Source organism: Vombatus ursinus, unplaced genomic scaffold, assembly GCF_900497805.2.
Source record: "Vombatus ursinus unplaced genomic scaffold, bare-nosed wombat genome assembly UNPS02014786.1, whole genome shotgun sequence".
Taxonomy (NCBI): Eukaryota; Metazoa; Chordata; class Mammalia; order Diprotodontia; family Vombatidae; genus Vombatus; species Vombatus ursinus.
This window is the reverse complement of record NW_020954564.1, coordinates 36488654-36502925: the sequence shown is the minus strand read 5'-3', so window position 1 is coordinate 36502925 and position 14272 is coordinate 36488654.

The window sequence follows — 14272 nt, the reverse complement described above, 5'->3', positions numbered from 1 at the left end:
ACATTTCCCATTGATTGGCCAACAACAGGTCCCAGCTAAGTTCTACTTAGTCATTTTTTAGGCTCTGATTGACTCTGAGTGAATGTAAATAACAATTGTTTCTATTTTGGCCAGAAACCCTGAGGGTCTTTCCCTCACAGATTGATTTTTTTTTCTTTTGGACTAGCTAAAGAGGCCATTCTCTGCCTCATTTCTTTCCTGGCCTTAATCACTGAATGGGCTTTGCCTCAGTCAAACCTGTTAAAAGACCTTAGTTTAAAAAGGTCAAGGTCTCCCACTGCTTCCAGGGCCATCTCCAGTCATCCTGATCTGTATCTCACCATTGGACCCAGATCATTCCGGAGGAGAAAGTGAGGCTGATATCTTTGCACAGCCCTGCCTCACTTAATTCCAATTTACTTGCATATCATAGCATCATCTCCTTAATGTCATGGTCCTCTTCGAGAATGAAAGACAAATAATGAGAACATGCAAAATGCATACTAGTAGTGACAGATATACTTATCCAAAAGGTGAAGAACTATATAGTCCTTCTCACATCAGTGAATCAGAAAAGATGAATACAGAAAACAAAAGCATTCAGTGACCTATCATTAAGCAAAAGGGAGCAAAGGAGAATCAGGAAAGAAAAAACAAGTAGGAACATGTTAGAGAAAGAAAAGAAAGGAAATATTGAACATGCATCATAACAAATCTCAAGGATAAAATCAGGCAAGGTGAAGGGCTTGCTTATCACTCATGGTCTAGCGTGGATAAAAGATAATATATTTTTTTTTTAAACTCTATGTATGGCCAAGGTAGGCAAAGCATCATGAGATCTTAGGAAGCACCTCACTTAGAATTATGATTTTCCTCTAGGCTTTAGAAAACACTTTCACCAAGAAAATATTATATTTTTTAATGTTCCTTAGCCAGAAAGTTGACCAAGCTGCTTTCTTTTTTAAATTTACTTTTTGTAATTGTATTGATTATCTTTTTTTTTTGTCATTACCTTCATTTCCATATATAGCTTGCTCCCTTACTTTCCTCAGAGAAATCATTCCTTATAACAACAAATAGAAAAAAAAGGGGGGAGGGGAAAGAGTTCAACAAAATCAAGCAATATAACAATGCAGTTTGACAGTATATGCAATATTCTACTGCTCTAGTCCCCCACCTCTGCAACCAAGGTTGGGAAGTGCATTTTATCCATTTGTTTTTGGACCTGTCATTAATCTACTTTTGGTCTTACAGAAATTCAACTGGTCAGTGAGCATTCCTATTGTATCCCCAGTCCTTAGCATAGCGACTGTAACTAGTAAGTGCTTAATAAATTTTTGTTGACTAATTAACTGCCTTGCTATTGTGAAGTCACTGATGGGAATTAGATTGAGAATGGCAGTTATTACTAGAAAATTTGAGACTAGTATTTCATGTCTAGGAAGGCAGTGGTTAGGGTGCTGAGTTAGGGATCAGAGAAAGGAGGCAGAGAAATTTCCCAGCGCAACAGAGTAATATAAAGGAAACCATACACCTTGGCAAGCTTCAGATATTTGATGTTTCTCTTGAGGATAATAAGGTCACATACACATTCATACACACACACACATTCACACATGCATTTTATACATGTGTGTATACATTGCAGCAAGGGCATGAAATGCACACACACACACACACACACACACACACACACACTCCTGCACTTGTTGACTCCTTTTTTCAAATATTATCATACCCCATTTTAATAATTTCTTCCTACCTCTCCTGGTGCTGATCTTATAAAACATTGTACAAGGATGAGATACTTTAGAACTTAGATGATGTGGTCAGCAAAAACTACTGTTTTCAATTCCCTGGAAACATGGGTCACAGGCACTATATTTAAATAAAGGTTAGAACAATATGGCTGTTGGATTTTTCCACAGTGACTCTCACCTTTGCAGACAGTAAATGCTGAGTAACTCCTCCCGCTAAGGTTCTTGACTTTAGGGCCACATATCCTCCTCTTGTTTACCAAATGTCTGTAGTGATGTCAGGAAAGCCCACAGAGCCTGTCTTTTAGAGAGAGGCCATTTGGTTGGTGTCATAGCAAGGGGAAAAAAAAGTGATGAGAAAACAAGGCCAGACATGGCAGGAGTTACCCACACTGGTGAGTGTGGGCTAGGCTATGGTTCCTGAGTTTTGTTTTGTTTTGTTTTCCTGTGGGATCTAGCCTCATCTGACTGAAGATTCCCTGACTAAAAGTCAGAATGGGGCCATCAGAGCAGTGCTTAATTAATCAATCAATCAATCAATCAATCAGTCAATCTAAAAGGATGTTAAGTGTTTGCAATTGCCAGGCACTGTACTAAACTCTTGGGATACAATACAAAGCCCAAAACAATCCTTGCCTTCAAGGACCTTACATTTCTTTTAAACTACTAGGCTTTTTTTCTCTTTCTTACCTTTCTTTCCCTCTTTCTCTTATCCAATTTCCAGACACCATGCTAAGACCTTGGGATACAAACAAAACAAAATAAAACGAAACAAAACAAAACAAAATTACCATTGCTCTCAATGGGTTTATGTTCTTAAAAAAAAAAATCTGGCATTCTTTTCTCCCTGTTACTTTCCCCATTCCCCAAGAAAACAAACAAACCAAAACCTCTGTAACAAATATGCATAGTCAAGCAAAACAAATTTTCATATTGGCCATGAAGAAACTTACATTCTAATAGAGAATATGACATCTAAATAAATCAGTATATTTCAGATAAATGCAAAATATTTAGAAGGTATACTTACAGGAAAAGCCATTAAGGGGATCAAGGAAGAATGTCTTCAAGGAAATGACACCAAAGGTGAGTCTTAAAGGATGAAAGAATTCTAAGAGCTAGATGGGAATAGGGATAGAATACCAGACATGGGGGAACAGTTGATGAGAAGGCAAGAAAGTAGGAGATAGACCACTGTGTATTCAGAACAGCAAGAGGGTCAATATGTCTGCACTGTAGAGTTCATTTTGTTGTTCAGTCATTTTCAGCAGTGTCTGACTTTTGGGAGTTTTCTTGGCAAGATACTGGAGTGGTTTGCCATTTCCTTCTCCAGTTCATTTTACAGATAAGGAACTGAGGCAAACAGCATTAAGTGACTTGCCCAGGGTCACACAGCTAGTAAGTGTCTGAGGCCAGATTTGAACTCAGGAAGATGAGTTTTCTTGACTCCAGACCCAGCACTTTATCCACTGCAACACCTAGCTGCCCATAGAGTTCATATAGGGAACTAATTTGTTAGAAGACTTGGACAGGCAGGAAAAAGCTAGGTTGCAAAGAGCTTTAAATGCCAAACATTTTAATTTATATTTGCTCCTAAAAGTAACAGGAAGCTATTGGAGTTTATTGGGTATGGAAGGGTGGGCTGACATGTTCAGACTTGTGCTTTAGAAGAATTGTTAGCAGCTCTGTGGAAGACAGATTGTATTGAGGAAATACAAGAAGCAAGAAGTCCAATTAGAAAGCTATGAGAGTCTGAGGTAGGGAGATGACTATGTGAATAGAAGGGAACTATGTGAGAAATGTGAGAGAGCAATTATGTGATCTGGCAATTGATGAGATATATGAGGTGAGCAAGAGTGAGGATAATGATAACATTTGGGAGCCTGGGTGACTGGAAGCTTCCTTCAACACTAATAGAAAAGTTTGGAATGGGGTGAGGTGGGGGGGTGGGCTTTGGGGGAAAGGTAATGAATTTTATTTTGGACAAGTTGAATTTGAAGTGCTAGATGACATATAGTTTGAAATGTTCAGCAGGCAAGTGGTGATGCAGGAAGGCAGCACAGAAGAGACTAGGGCTGAGTATATAGATCTTAGAGTCATCTACCTAGAGATGATAGTGGAACCACAGGAGCTTAGGAGATCACCATATGAAAGGTCTAGAGTGAAAAGAAAAAGGATCCATGACAGGGTATTGGAGAACATTATGGTTAATGGGTGTGACATGGATGAGTAAAAAGAGTAAAGTAGTTTATGGAAAAAGTGTATGGAAATAAAAATACTAAATGTCAGCAAGTAGGGCATTGCTAATTCTGGGCTTCATGCTTATTTGGTTGGGCTTGGATTTATTTTAATTTTCTCTTCAAAGCACTATTTCAGTGCTTGCTGACCTGGGGAGTGATGCATTGGGGTTAGGCAGTTGTTTTCCTTCCTAAAGCAGGGATCAGTGATCAAGCTAAACACTTCTCAGGGAACACAATCAACCATTGCTGTTAGACTTTCCTTCCCCCCCTTTTTTTTAGGCAATCAGAATTAAGTGATTTGCCCACAGTCACAAAGCTAGTAAATTTTTGAGGTCAAATTTGAACTCAGGTCCTCCTGACTCTAAGGCTGGTGCTCTACCCACTGTGATGGGGTATGGGCCCATCATTCAGTTTCAGAAGCTGAGACCTTTGCTCCTTTCGACAAAAGGAATTTGATTCCCATTTGTCTGTGGGCCCCAGAAAACCCTTAAACTTTTTTTACTCTTGGTCTCCGGTTCCTTATCAACTCCCCTTATTTCCCTTTGAAAGCCCTAGCCCCACCTTCTGATCCTTTCAAACTTCTACCTTCCAGTTCCTCTCATTATCTATTCCCATTGTCTATTCAATCTCTCAGACCTTGCAATCGGAATTCTCATCTAGACCCTTTTCCCAGCCCCTACCCCCTCCTCTGGCCACCCAAGGTTACTTTAGTGTATATAAGATCCACCCTGGCCCCCATTCAAAAGCTGAGACTTTCTCATGCCCAAAAGGCTCAGACTGTCTCATGCCCACTTGTCCCTACGGGCATTACTAATGTTCAGATTCCTTAAGGGCCTATATGATGCTTTTTCTCTGGCTGGAAGAAGATTTGAGTTGAATTCATTCAGGCAGGGTCCACGTCATGATCTTGGGGTTCAAGCACCCCAAACCTCTAGACCTCTTCACATTGTGCCATTTGGGCTGCCTAGGGACATAGATCTGTAAAAGTTAAACTCAGAACCAGAAGGGACTTCCTTGTAAACACCGAGGAAGGTAAGACATTTGGTCTCTGAGCCAGGAGACCAATGCAGTGTCTTTTCTTCAGCTACTGACTTGCTCTGTAATCTTTGGTCAGGAGACATTACCTTTCTAGCTCTCCTCACTAGTAACTGGTAAGAGAAGTAAAAACCAATTTAAATCAATGGACATGTATTGTATACTTCTTGTATGTTATTGAGTAAGGGAATAAACATTATGCTATGCTCAGTGCTAGTCTCAGCACAGGGGTCACAAAGGGGATACACAGTCCCTACTCTCGAGGAGCTTCCAATTGATTAGGAAGGCTGTGACATGTATACAAAGATGTATTCAGCTCAGTCTCAATAAGTTCAAATAGTGAACACTGTGAAGTGGTCTAATTATTCAAATTTATGCTATTCAAAGTTATAATTATATGTCAAACTTGTTAATTGGTTCCAGCCAAATGGAAATATACAATGAAAAGTCAAATAATGTGATTACTTCACAAGATTCTTAATACAAAAGAAAACGTGATAGGGGCAAGGAGAGGTCCAGACAAAGCACCTAGGAACAATTAAGTACAGAGAGGTCATGATGTTGTTCACAGAGCACTTGAGTAAAAGCCCTAGGGTTTGAATCCAGCTTTTCTATTTACTACTTCATTGATCTTGGTAGTGAGACTCTCTGGATCTCACATTCCTTATTAGTAAAAACCTGTCAGTTGGACTAGAGCAGTGGTGTCAAACTCAAATAGAAAAGGGCCATCAAACCATGCATAAGTATCCCTGTGAGCTACAAATTAACTTAGAAAACCACAAATTAATGTTATCTATGTTCTATTGTATTTTTATTTATTTTGTTAAATATTTTCCAATTACATTTTAATCTGGTTCAGACTGCTCTGGCCTGAAAGCCTGTGGGTGACATCTCTGGACCTAAATGATGTCTAAGGCCCCTTCCAGCTTTAAACCAGGATAACAAGCCCAAATGATATGATCAGAAAAGAACAGAAAAATACCTTTTTGTCAAGAGTGCTCTGAGCTAATGCCTGTGAAGTCTTTGAATCTTTTCAAGGAATGAACTTAAAGAAATGGAAGTTGTTCTTATATTCAATGCTTTTACCATAAAACATTTTCCATATTCTGGGTAGAAGAAGTTTGTCATTGTTCAGTAACTCACATGTATATCACTCAAAAAAGCTAGGTGTTTGCATATTTGGAGAATCACCAATTCTCAGAGGTGACCATGGGGTCATATAGTTAACCTCATAGCTGGTACAGAAATTCCCACCACAGCCTTCCTCAGAAGTGGTCATTCACCCTCTTCTTGGATACCTGCAGAGATGAAAAGCCCATTGTGCCATAAAATAGACTGTCACATAATTGAATAGTTACAGTTAGCAGAAAATTCTTTCTCAAAATTGAGCAAAAATCTGCCTTCCGGTTATCTTGTAGAAACTTGGAATTTAAAGGGGGGATCATCTAACCATTTGTAAATGAGTAAATTATTTATAAATCATCTACCTATTTGTACTAGTTATGATTTTTGTAGTTATGTCTTTCTTAAATATAGCCCTTCAAATATCTGAAGACAACTTCTGTGTCCTCGTTTAGTCTTTACTTTTCTAGATGATTTTTCAGTTCTTTTGCCTGTTCTTCATTTTACTTTTCTTCCAGATCCCCTCATCAACCTATTTGCTCTCCTCTGGACTTTCTGTAGTTTGTCAATATCCTTCTTAAAATGAGGGAATGAGATCTAGATATCACTCCATCCAGCATGGCACAGTGTATAGGATCTTTGACTTAGAGTAGGAAGATCTGGATTCTAATCTTGCCTCAGACAATCACTAGCTATGTAACACTGGAAAAATCACTCACCTACTTTCTGCCTCAGTTTCCTTATTTGTAAAATGAGGAGATTATATTCAGTGGCCACTAAGGTATTTTTCAGCTCTCCATCTTGAGAACAATGAAACAGTCAACTTCTTTGATTTGATTTGGACACTATACATTTTTTTTCATATAGTCTACACTTGTATTAGCTTTTAGTCTCCAAATCCTACTGTCAGATCCTTTTAAGCTTGAGGTTTACAACACCATCCATATATATTTTTTTCTTCACATTAACTGTTATTGCCTAGCTAGGTTTCCTCCATTCTGTACTTGGGCAACTGAATTTTTGAACCTAAATGTAGGACTCTATTTTGAACCCTTTTAAAGGCCATATTGGTAGTTTTACCTTCATTGTTCAACTGTGTTGAGATCATTTTGATATTTAAGTCAATAATCTCTCCTATTAAGTATGCCACCCAGCTTTCTGTCATACAAAGACTTGATGAGTATTCAAACAAATTTAATAGTGACAAAAAAGAGTAAGGAAGAGCTAACCTGTCTGGCACACATAGGGCACCTGCTGAATGGTTACAGTTGTCATATTTTGATATATCTTTGCCTTCTACAAATTACAATGTTGTGTTTTTCCCCCTCCTCATTCTGATGATGTGACAAGGTTTAGTGTTCCTATGATGACCCTCTGTGCTCCAATTACAAGTGTGCATTTTTTCCATATGCATGCTCTTCCAATAAAATTTGGAATAAACAACATATTTCAAAGTTGATCCTAGGCCCCAGGGACCATGACACCCTCAACCTCATCTCCCAGCTCTAAGCTTCATATGGAACTTGCAACTGTCCAGTGGTTTGTCCTGTCAGATTGTTGGCATTAAGTCACTCATACACATTACTCTTTGACCTCCGATTGGCAATCATGGTCTCCCACTTTGCAAAGAAAGACACTTCTTTTTGCCTGACAAATCCAAACTGTCTACTTACTGTTCATGCACAGCTGCAACAGCTGAAAGCATCTGGCAAGGAACATATGGAATTTAATTTCCCGATATTTACATAGATTGAAACTGTTTTTACTCCAGACTTCAGAAGATCTTTTGCACCAGACCTTGAGGCAAGAGTTTTCAGATCATTTCATTCCCTCTCCCTAGTGCTTACTCCCCCGCTTAACCCCACGTCCTCCTATCTCCTTTGCTTTCTGTGAATGAGCTGGGAATTGCAACTTAAAGTCGGTTCAGGCTTTAGAATGTCTTAAGACTCAGAAGTTGCTGATCTATATAGCTTACTATGTCAGAATTTCTTTTTTTGTTCTAGGAAAGTCCAGAAGGACTTTAAAGCCCCTGATTGTTGAGAAATTTACCAGTGACCTTGATTAGACTTTTATTGTGCCAATGGAAAATCTCCACTGGTCCCCTCTTCTTATCCGTGGATATAGGTGGTGAAAATATACCACAGAATTGGGGAACAGAAAGGTAATATCAGAGGAATGAGTTGTGGCTAAAATAGAACAATTATTTAAATGATCTTTTCCTTGAAACCCAGGAGGGTAGAATTTAGTGAGAAGAGACAAGTCGAACTCAGAGGTACGGAATCCATTTGGTATCCATTGGGTTCCTTGCTCTATCTCTAAATATATATATCAAAGCTTTCTGAAAGGCGAAGTGGAAAGTATAGAACTAGAGTCAAGAAAACCTGAGTTTGACTCCTAAGACAATTATCGTTGTTTGACTCTAAGTAAGTCAATTTACCTTCTTGAGCTTCAATTTTCTAATCTGCAAAATGAAGATAATTCTTGTACTACCTATTTCATGGGGTTGTTACGAGAAAGGTACTTTTAAAATTTAAAATACCAGGGGCACCTAGGTGGCACAGTGGATAGAACACTGGCCCCGGAGTTAGGGGGACCTGAGTTGAAATCTGGCCTCAGATAATTATTAGCTGTATGACCTTGGTCAAGTCAAATAAACTTGATTGCCTCCAAAAAGAACATTTTAAAGCACTAACATAATGGTAATTATTATCATTATTTCACCATACTTTTCACAGAATCATAGATTTAGATCCAGAAAGAACCACAGAGGCCATCTAATCTAACCCAATCATTTTACAGATGAGGAAACTGAGGCTTGGGGATGTCACACAAGGAGCAAGCAATAGGGGTGAGATTTGAACTGAGGTCTTCTGATCCCAGAGTCAGTGATATTTCTGTTGTGCTATAGATGGTACATTTGTATTTCATTTTCTTTGGGTGATCTTGCTCTTTTCCTACTTTTTTTCAACTAAATCCCTCTGCCCTAATGCCAAAAAACACAACAAAATGAAAAGATCTGGTTCCTGTCTTGGAAGAAGACATAAGCCATGGGGTTATGTCTCATCATTCTGTTCTCTCTCCCCAATAAGCTATACTCTTCTCTAAAGGAGGGAGGATGGGAAAGGGGAGGCAGTTAAGAATCATTAGTGTATAAGATTTACCAGCCACTGATTGCAGAGCTCAGGGCAGAGAGCCACGTACTCGGGTCCTCTCCAAGCTTCTGAGATAGTCTCTCCTCAACCCTGAATGTTCTTCTCCAGAGGTCCAACTCAAACCAGATGGACAACCTGGGGCAAAAACAATGCTGTGACCAGTGGAGAAAGTACTGGATGGGAACTGGCTCTGTCTTTCAGCTTCTAGAGAGAAATTAAGGCGGTTAAGTTGTTTAAATCCCAAGCCAGAACCTCTGATTTAATTTGATTTTATAGTTCCAAGGATTTCCTTGTTGTGGTTTTTCTATATCACATACAGAGCTCAGCTCTTCCCCCCTGCATTGAAGGAAGCAAGTAAGCATAAATGTGCTGGCATGCTATGGGGGAACATCCCTCTGAGGCATCTGCTTGGAGTTCCAGGCACGAAGGCCATCCCCTAGAGGGGACATAGACCGTGGCCATGAGCCAGAAGACACACCCAAGCAAGGACTTTTCAGGGTATGTTGGAGACTTCTTCAGTCTAAGATAGGCAGTACTGTGTAGTAGAGGGAGCTTTGGGTTTACAGTCTGAACGAACTAGATTCAAATTCCCCCTCACACAAGTACTAGGTCTATGACCTTGGGCAAGTCACTTAACCAGCCCCTGCTATGCCCTTATCAATAGAGTGCACTACTAGAGTGGATGCTTTCTAATGTCCCATTTAGCTCTAAATCTATGATCCTCTGACCTTTCCTTGAAGGGCCTTCCCTGTACCTGTGTTATTTTAAAAGTTGTGGGTCACCCAGGTAGTTCATAATACTGAGTATAGGGAATAAGTGGCTGACCTCAGCATCTTCAATGTCTGACCAAGCTCTAAGTGCTCCACAGTGCCTACACTGGCCACCTTTATGGCCATTGGAAAAAAATTGTTCTCATATGCACATTCTACTGGGGAAAGTTTTCACATGCTGGGGGTAGATACCCCCCAAACCCTCACAGGTTTGAGGTCCATTGGTTACCCTCAGCCTGGTTTAGCCTGTGTGCTGAGATGGTTTTTAACTGGGGTTTGGCTGCTGCACGTACTACAGCATCATGGAGTCACAGGAGAGAGTTGAGTGCCAGGTAGACACCAAAGGTAGATGAGCTGCCCTGAAAAGGTCTCAGCAAGCCTCATACCACAGGTGCTAGTCCTCCTTGAACACTCCATACATTCCAGTTTGGATGCTCACCAACTAAATGACCTTGGACATTCATGTCAATTAATCTCCCAAGGCCTCAGTTTCGTCATCTCTAAAATGAGGGGGTTGAACTCCTATCTTTAGACCTATGATCCTTTGATTCAAATCCATTGCTCTTTTCATGTCACCTCAGTGATTTCTTTGATGTAAAGAAAAGCCTTGGTTTTATGATGTTTTGTTATTTTCATGCTTAACTTCATTTCTATTCTTGTTATCATTCTATTCTCTTTAAAATGGTAGAAGTGGATTTACTTCTCTCCCTCCTCCCCCATTGATATCCCTGATTATGGATTAATGACATAATAATGGTCTGCAGATGAATAGTGATGAGGGAAAGGGCTGCTATTGGAAAGTACTAGCTTCGGAGTCAGAGACTCAAAGTCTGAACCCCATTTTGGCTATTTTAAAGCCATTTTCCATCCATTATTTTATCTCCTAGTCACAGCATTGTTTTTGTCCCAGGTTGTCAATCTGGTTTGAGTTGGACCTCTGGAGAAGAACATTCAGGGTTGAGGAGAGACTATCTCAGAAGCCTAGAGAAGACGCAAGAATGAGGTTCTCTACCCTGAGTTCTGCAATCAGTGACTGGTAAAGTGGCATGTAAGGTGGTAACTGGCAAGTAAGTCACTTTCTTCAACTAGGCTTTCATTATTTTATCTATAAAATACTGTGAGGAAGGAGGAGGAGGTTGCATTAGACAATCTCTAAGGCATTTCTGTCTCCAAATCCTATGAGCCTATGACTGGATTCAAAATCAGTCTCTGATGTTTATTATTTGAAATTTGGTTAAATCTCTTCTTTTTGGGCCTCAATTTCTTCCTTTATAAAGTAAGGATATTGGACGAGATGATGTCTGTGATTTCCATCTCCATGTCCTCCTTAATCCCCTTTAATCATGGTATACCCTACCTATTTTGTACTTGATCTGGCTCTTGTGTTCCTTTAGAAGTAGAATCTGAACCTAGACGTTATTTGCTTTCTATTTTTTTTTCTCAGTTTCTCCTGAATCTCTCCTCCACAAATTCAACTTCTGATCTATTTAAGGAGTTGAAACCCCCTCCAAACCACTTTCATGATTTCCTTCTTTCTTCTTCTCTTCCCATGCAAATCAGAAGTAAAATGGCTTTACCTTTTGCTGCCTCTGTTTTCTCATCTGGAAAGCAAGAAGAGGATGGTGGGATATACCATCTCTAAGATTCACTCTGCTACAAAATCCTACACCTCTATGAAGGATGCACTAGTTTAACTTTTAAAATGCTTTGGCTAGGCACATACATCCTAGCTAAGAGATATATGAGAAGGCTAGTAAGATGTTTCTTCTCTAACTTATTTAGTGTTTGTGGGTGTGGAGACACCATGTGCCAAAGATGGAGTTACATGGGTAAGGATGAGGACAAAAGAATGATATGTGCCCATAAGAAATCTGAATTCTCAAAGGAGCTAAGGTTTGCTAAAACATGGCTAAGGAAAAAAAAAGTCTTTTTTTTTTAAGTTTGGGACAAAAAGAAAAAGAAGAAAGAGTTTAGCTCACTGCTTGGGACAAACGGTGTGATATTAAGAGACAATTGAGCCAAAGAAAAACAACTCTAATCTCATTTTGTTTTGATCTCCTTGATCAAGGAGAACAATTAATGGCCAGCAGTCAGATAGTCATGAAATGCTTTTTAAGTCCTTAGTATATACCAAGCACAAACATTGGAGACACAAATACAAATAAAAAGACAGACAGTTCCTGCCCACAAAAAAGCAGAAAAATGGAGCTAGCATAGTTATCAATACACAGTAAGTACTCAATAAATGCTTACTAATTGACTTAAATATTACAGTAGGCATAAGTTAGAGATATGTGAAGCCACAGATAAGTGAAGAAACAGGAAGAGAATATCCAGTTGTCCTAAAGGTGTTCAAGTCCCTCAGCCCAGATAACAATTTCTTCCAAGGAAATAGAATTTACAGGTGAAATCACCAATCCATTGTTCCAAAACAACTCGTCTATAGAAGAAAGGTCCCAGGATATTGAAGATGGTCTTGGATAGGCCATTGATTTGAGCTAGCATTTATGTTCCTATTCAGAATCAGCTTTTTAGAGGTAAAGATGCATGGAATACTTAAATTGATGACTCTGATCAATAATACTTCCTTCACTACTAAACAACATCTGGTTTAGTCAGATCACTTGAAAGTCCAAGTACATTTGAAAAAATAACTAAAACAAAGACACCTCCCCCTTACTCATTTAAAAAATCATTTTTATGAGAATAACTGATCCATAACTCAGTTTCTCCATCATGGCTGAGTGAGTGAGTCATCTCTGCCAAAATGGAAGCTTGTGGTCATTGGGTAAGACACAGGGTTTGCTTTCTTGGAGAAACACGTCCAATATTACTCAGGTCTGGTATCATCAATTCAAAGGCATATCCCATCAGTAAGTCTCATCTCTCTGACCAGGTACCACCCCCAGAATTGTAGAAAGAATGATCAATACACTCACCAATGCTGGACAATTTGAGATGACTACTTTTTACAGCTGAAATGTTCTATACAGATGAAAAGCTGGGTCGAGGTTAATTGCTGAAAGATAAGCAATGTTAAAACATTGGTCTTCAGTCAATAAAAAGTGAAGTCACCAGCCTCTGAAATAACTAACTCCTACCCCAAAGTTCTAGTTTACCTATTTTTACATAAAGGAAGATTTTTGAAGTGATGCTGAATGGATAGTCCCTTTTTTGAGAAATGTACTTAAAACCCCCAATGAAACAGCTTTTGACATGACGGTAAAGGATTAAGCCTTGCTTGCCTGTTACTGATTTGGAAACTGGCTTGAATGCATTCCTTACATCCAGATTGGATTACACTTACTCTTAGCTTTGCAGAACTTTGCAGCTCCGCCAGGATGTTTTATTAGTAGGAGCTGCACTTGGTCCAGAATGTGGCAACAGGAATTATCTCTGGCAATCATACAGCAAGGTCCTGTTGCCAACCTCTAAATCTTTACCCAGGTTCCTAATTTCAGTCAGAATTGATTGGAAAATTGGCCTTATAATTCACAAAGGTTGAGATTTGAAATCAGTTAGAATCAGGCTTCTGGAAACATCAGATGCACCCTTCAGCCAGTGAGATGTTTGCAGTTATCCACCTCAGCTGGGGAGCCTTCTGCCCCAATACTTGGAGTCACATTGGACTTGACATTCTGTTTTTGATGACTTGGAGTTGCTACAGACTTTCTATTCATAATCCTAGTTTTTGTGGTGAAGCCATGTCTTATCTGGTGTGCTGATTGGTGATGGTACTCAATACCAATTTTTGTAAAGAGAATCCCAGAATGCTTGACCTGGAAGAAATTTTAGAGCCTGTCTGGTCCAGCCTCTCTGCATTTTATAGAGGAGGATGCTGAAGTTCAAAGACATAGTTACATCTAGTGATTATAACATGGAGGGATTATAATAACTAATCTTGGTCCCAGAGAAGAGATGAGGAAGTAACTTTTTGGTGGAGAGGTATGGGAGCTTTGGGTACAGAATGTCATACATACATGATCAGATGCAGGCTGTGTTTGTTGATTTTGTTTAACTATTTTTCTTTATTAGAAGAGCTTACTTTGTGTGTGTGTGTGTGTGTGTGTGTGTGTGCATGTGCGTGTGCATGTAGTGGTGGTCATGGTAGAGATAGATCCATAAGTAACTGGTAGTCAAAAGCAACAGGCATCAGCAAAAGTGACAACAGTAGTTACTGTAGTAATTGTTGCTGTTATACAAGATCACACAGACAG